Below are 6,000 nucleotides of genomic sequence, written 5' to 3'. Positions count from 1 at the left end.
TAAACAAAATGTGATTGAGGTTATTACCTGCCAAGATCACATCCAGATACTGCTGGGTGGGCTCAAGAAGCATCCCACAAAACCCATCATTAAATAGCTCAATGGATTCCTTGTAGCATTTAGAGGAGTGTGCCATTTTCCTGTGAAAAATACAATAATCTCATTGTTTTGAACAGGAACACGCGCATGCATGCACTGTCATCTGCACAGGACAAGACAATATTGCGGTACTCCCGGCGTAGGCCTCGCACTTCCTGCAACAGCACATGAGCCATACAATATGGGCATTAGCAGATACATCAGACAATCACAGACATTAATGGGCGCCTCTAAACATCATAACTTAGCTCTTGCACAATACAAGGACCATAAATTGCGTTCCACCTCACACTTGCCGCCCACCAAGTTGTAATTCGCGTCAACAAATACAGCACGCGTTGCGACAGTCAGCTGATCATGTTACAACCTTGAAAGCCGATTGTCAACACTTCCAGCTGATTGTACGTGACGTAATAGGACCACAAAATCACTGCCCGTCGATTGGCCCAGTTCCCGTCGCAGCCAGCTCGACGGACCGGGCCGATGCCGTGCCAACGCACGTTGAACGTTCCTCTAGAACTGTAGGGAGAATTTCTTCACCAAATCGCCCCGCGGCGCGTTTGGTGGTTATATGAGCACTGGAGTGGGACGGAGAAAAACCGGCTAGTGATCGGAAGATCATTCACCAGATCATTTTTAACATCATAGATGACTTGGGACTTGGCCCTGTCCTTTCAGCGGTACTAGATGGCGATGTGGCCTCAAAACATCGTTTCGGTGCGGGAGGCGTTAGAGAGCCGCCGTTCGGAATGCCGAGTTTGCTACGTCGTTTTCCATGAATCGAGCACCATGGACAAAGTGAACGGAACAAAAATCGTGCATCACAAAGTTCCGTCAATATTGTATCACGTATATTGTGCTGTACATAACCGGGTCAAGTCCGCAACTGCTGGGCTATTCGCTGACCCTCGTCAACTGCAGTAATCTTTCTCAACGCCGAGCTCTCACGTGCCGGGATGAAAATCGGCAACTCGACAATCATGCGTGCTATTACCTAAGAACTGTTAATTGGAACTATTGCTCCGTCTGTCTCAGGAAATTACAGCCCGGGATCAAGGAGAGAATCCACATTCACCGCTGAGGAGTCACTCCGCATGATGGTGGTGTGGTGATTTGGTTTTTAAGGGTGCGTCGGCATCGGGGCCATTTTGCGCCCACTCGATGACGGTTGATGACGTTGATGACCTCTGCGATGACGCGATAAGTATGTTGTCAACTAATAGCAGGTAGTATCACTGGCGCACTTCCACTGAAGGGTGGGTGAAAATAACGTCAAAGTCAATGCGTGCTAAAAATGCGAGTATATCTCCTAGTTTACCACATGGGTCTTGACCAAGTAACCGATGAAGGGGCGCTGGAGGAAAAAATCGTCGCCTCTCCGTCTCAAGGCGCCGGCATGAGACGACGATATGTTCAACAGACAACCGGTCCCCGCATCTATCACACCGTGGCACATCCCTACGCGTCAAGTAAAACGAGTGTGTTGCATATGTATGACCCAGCCGAAGCCTACAAAGGGCGACTTCCTGGAAGCGGCTTCGGCGATGGGAGGATTCCCAATCACCCAGTTGGGCTTGAGATTTCCCTGAAATCGTGGAGATGTTGGTCGAATATGTGCTGCCACGTATTGCGGACTGGAAATTGTAAATGACTGACTTTAGATCTCGAGCGGGTACATAAATTGGTATTGGGTTTCTCTCACACGCCGCAGCTTTCGCTGCGGCGTCGGCTTTTTCTTTTCCCATTATTCCTATGTGGCTGGGGATCCACATAAATGTGATACGGCAGGAAGTGTTGTCCAGCCATTCCAGTTCCTCCCAAATTGAGCGCGCAAAAAATGAGTGGTCATGCGACATCGTCGTCGGGTCTAATGATAAAAGTGCACTACGTGAGTCGGTCAAAATGACCACATCCCTTTCAGGACGACAAGCAACGTACTGAAGCGCTGCTAAAATGGCAAACAGTTCTGAGGAAAAAACTGGCATGTGCTGCGGGAGGCATAGACCTACGGTATGGTCACCGCAAACAAATGCGCAACCCGTTCCTGTTGAGCCCTTGGACCCATCGATAAATATTTGTAATGAGTTCGCGCATTGTGAGATCTGTTCCAACGAATAGATGAGGAACTCTCGTGAAGTGCCATTTTTGTGATGCTGACAAAGTTCCAAATCATACTTCAGACTCAGACGTCTCCACGGAGCTGGGTCCCAAAGAGTGTGCGGGGCAATGTCATCCAGCGTAATATCCGCCTCGTCCAGCCAGTCCCGGACGAGCAGACACAACGGCCGCGCTGACGTGGGCCGCCCCCTCAAGAAAGAACAGATTTACGTCTGAGAGAAGATGAACTGAAAGGCTGGGTGATCCGGAAATTGTGAAACCTTTATAGCGTAATTCAAAGTAAGTCGTTGTCTCCTAAGAGACAAGGGCGGTTCATTCGCTTCCACCAGCAAGTTTCTTGTTCGGGTCGTGCGAAACGCCCCAGTGGCTATACGAATACATGCATGGTGGATTGTGTCCAAAACCTGCTTTGAAGATGTAGGAGCGCTATCGTAGACAGGACTAGCATAATAGATGACTGATCGAATTAGGGCCCTATACAAGTTCCACAGGGTGCTTCTATCGGCTCCAAAGGTCAAACGACGCATTACTTTCATGAGGTTCATGCGCTTGAGGCACTTAGTCTTAACCATCTTAAAGTGTTGCTTAAACGTGAGCCGACGGTCAAATGTGAGGCCCAGGAAACAGATGTCGTTACAAACTGGGATAGTGGCATTATAGTCGCACCTCCGGGTCTCTACAGCCTCTAATCCGTGAGCAGAAGTGCATACACTTAGCCTTGGTGGTCGAAAATTTGAAGCCATTTTCAAGACTCCATTCAGTTAGTCGAATCAGGCATTACTGAAGCTGCCTCTCAGCAGACGTCGTTGTGGATGCTGCACACCAGATGGCAAAGTCGTCCACGAACAGTGACCGACTAATGGTAGATGGCAGATAGTCGGCGATATCATCGATCATCAGCGCAAACAGGGTTACGCTAGGAACACCGTTCTCTTGCTCATGAACACCGTTCTCTCACACCGCTCCCTTGAGGAATACCGTTCTCTTGCTCATAGCGATGGGATAGCACGCCACCCACTCGGACGCGGAAAAATCGACGACGTAAAAAGTTTTCAGTGAAGAGTGCCATGTGACCTCGGAGTCCACACTTGTGTACTTTGCTTAGAATGCCGTAGCGCCAGGTGGTATCATAAGCCCGCTCAATGTCAAAGAAGACTGCTGTCGTGTGACGTCTTTGTTTAAAAGAATGTCGTATAGCTGTGTCTAAGATCGTTAAGTGGTCAACAGTGCATCGGTTCTTCCGAAACACGCATTGCACTTTGGAAAGACAGCCGTGGGTTTCAAGGTACCACAAGAGACGATCATTCACCATCCTCTCTAGCACTTTGCATAGGGATGAAGTCAGCGAAATTGGGCGGTAGTGCAGTGGGTCAGAACTATCCTTTCCGGGCTTCTGTATCGGGACTACAATGGCCTCCCGCCACGACTCCGGGAAGTCATCCTGCAACCATATATAGTTGAAAAGTTCAAGTAAGGCATGGAGGGACTCCTTCTTTAGGTAATTTAACACATCATTGTGGACTTTATCCATTCCAGGCGACACACTCTTAGCTCGCTTAAGAGCAGTGCAGAGCTCCAAGACAGTGAATGGTTGGTTGCACTCATGAATCTCTGAGTCAGGAATTCTAAAATTGATTGCCACCTTCTCACTTTGTTCCTTGTAACGAATAAAGCGTGGGCCGTCTGTTCCATGTCGGCACCTTTCTGCAAATGCGAGACCTATTGCGTTGGAAACGTCCTGTGTGCTCAATATCGTGATTCCCGCCACTTTCAACACCGGAACTGCAGTGGAGACGCTCCTACCGGAAATGCGACTAACTCGCTGCCACGCTGAACTCAGTGGGGTGTGACGGTTCAAACCATTTACATATTCCCTCCATGATGCACGCTTTGCCTCGCGTGTTGTGCGTTTCGGCAACGCTCTGGCCTTTTTAAAAGCGATGAGGTTGTTGGTCATTGCAGAACGCCTAAAAACCTTGAAAGCCCGCTTCCGCTTAAGAATTGTCGCCTTGCAGTCCTCTGACCACCAGGGGACAGGGATCCTGCGCGGCTCAGGTGATGTCAAGGGAATGCAAGACCTTGCAGTGTCGACAATTGTGGATGTCGCTTGTTGTGTAAGAGACGTTGCATTGTCGTCCTCGGTCGGCTGCACTCCAAAATGACACTCGTCAGTAAACCTTTGCCAATTAGCGCGTCGAAGATTCCAGCAGGAAGGCCACCCGCCTGGGTGTCCAGCATTCATCCCCAGCCATATTGGGAAATGGTTGCTCCCACATGTAGTGCTCTCAACGAACCAAGACAACCGACAGAAAAGGGACGAGGAGCAGATAGAAAGATCTATCGCTGAAGTAGTGCTGGACGGCAGAGATATATGGGTATGCCGGCCGGTGTTAACAACACAAAGATTATTTGTATTCAGCAAACGCTCAATATGTCGGCCTCGGCGGCTTGTGTGACTGCAGGCCCACGAAGGGCAATGGGAGTTGAAGTCACCTAGCAACAAGAACGGCGATGGAAGCTGATCGAAGATTGACTGTAGTACCGAATCCGGTACTTCCTCAGCAGGAGGGAGGTAGACAGAACAGACAGTCAGCATCAGCGACCCAAGGTCGACGACGACAGCGACAGCTTGAAGATCAGTGTTAAGACTTACAGGAGAACACGGTATGCTGTAATGAACTAGAACCGCCACCCCACCATGGGCGATCGTGTCAGTTCTCACGTCCTTCCGAAAGATGCTGTAACATTCGATGTTAAGGTGAGTGTCATCAGATACCTTTGTTTCTTGTAAGCATGCCACAAACCGGGTTACGATTAGATAAGATGGTGTGTAGGTCCGACATGTTGGCCCTCAAGCCACGCATGTTCCATTGTAAAAACGTCAGTGGCATGCTAGGTATGCTTGTATGTGGGGTGTACGGTTAAGATCCATCGGTATAGCTTACATCTGCTTTAAGCGTTCACCTTGGATTTTGCACTAAACAAATCTCCCTGGCGACGCTCTACTTCAGTGGAGGTAAGCCGGACCCTTGGTCGAGCTTTGGGACTTCCACTCTCCGTAGGCGACGTCGGCCGAGGAGGGGCACGCTTTGTTGCACGACCTGCCACCGGGGACTGCAGGGTAGGCCGACCCGAAACCCCGTCTCCGGGTGGAGGAATGGGAGGCGGACCCATTGACCTTCCCGTTGAGTGTGTGGGGGGGGGGGGGGAGTCGACAGCGGGAGCCGGCCCTCCGTCCGCTGTGCAGACGCCGACCTGGCGGCGCGCCCTGCAGGTCCAAGGTCCAGAGAACCCGGACGAACAACAGTTTCAGAAGGGCGGCTCCGGGAGGGAGCGACGACTGGGGGATGCCGAACCTTGTCCGGCTCCCGTGAGCCGGGGGGACCGGCGCTCCCGGCAGGGCCACTAGCTGGGGAGCCAGAGGGGGTCAGCTCTGGTAGCGCCCCTGTGCCAGCGACGACAGATCCCGTCGTAGCTGGTATGGATGGAGGGGGAGATGGAGCCCGGGAGGGCGTGTCTTCAGTACGGGCTGGGCCGGGGTGCGATGATGGGGGCGAAGTCCACGACCCCGCTGGACCGTGGTCCATCCCCCGTTCCCGGATCGCAACCCAGCCCCGAGCTCTCTGGCAGCTCCACCAGGGGGTTCCAACCCCCATAGGCTGGGCTTCTCTAGCGGCGGCCAATGCCGCAGGTGGATTCTTTTCCGGAGGATCCGACTTCCGGTACGAGGGGACAGCAGAGCCAGTTGATACAAGTGTGCTTAGTATCAGCTGTACAAACTCG

The sequence above is a fragment of the Pollicipes pollicipes genome, unplaced genomic scaffold (genome assembly GCF_011947565.3).
Source record: "Pollicipes pollicipes isolate AB1234 unplaced genomic scaffold, Ppol_2.1 Scaffold_4219;HRSCAF=4965_pilon_pilon_pilon, whole genome shotgun sequence".
Lineage (NCBI taxonomy): Eukaryota > Metazoa > Arthropoda > Thecostraca > Pollicipedomorpha > Pollicipedidae > Pollicipes > Pollicipes pollicipes.
The sequence above is the reverse complement of the archived record's forward strand: the minus strand, read 5'-3'. Positions refer to the sequence as shown.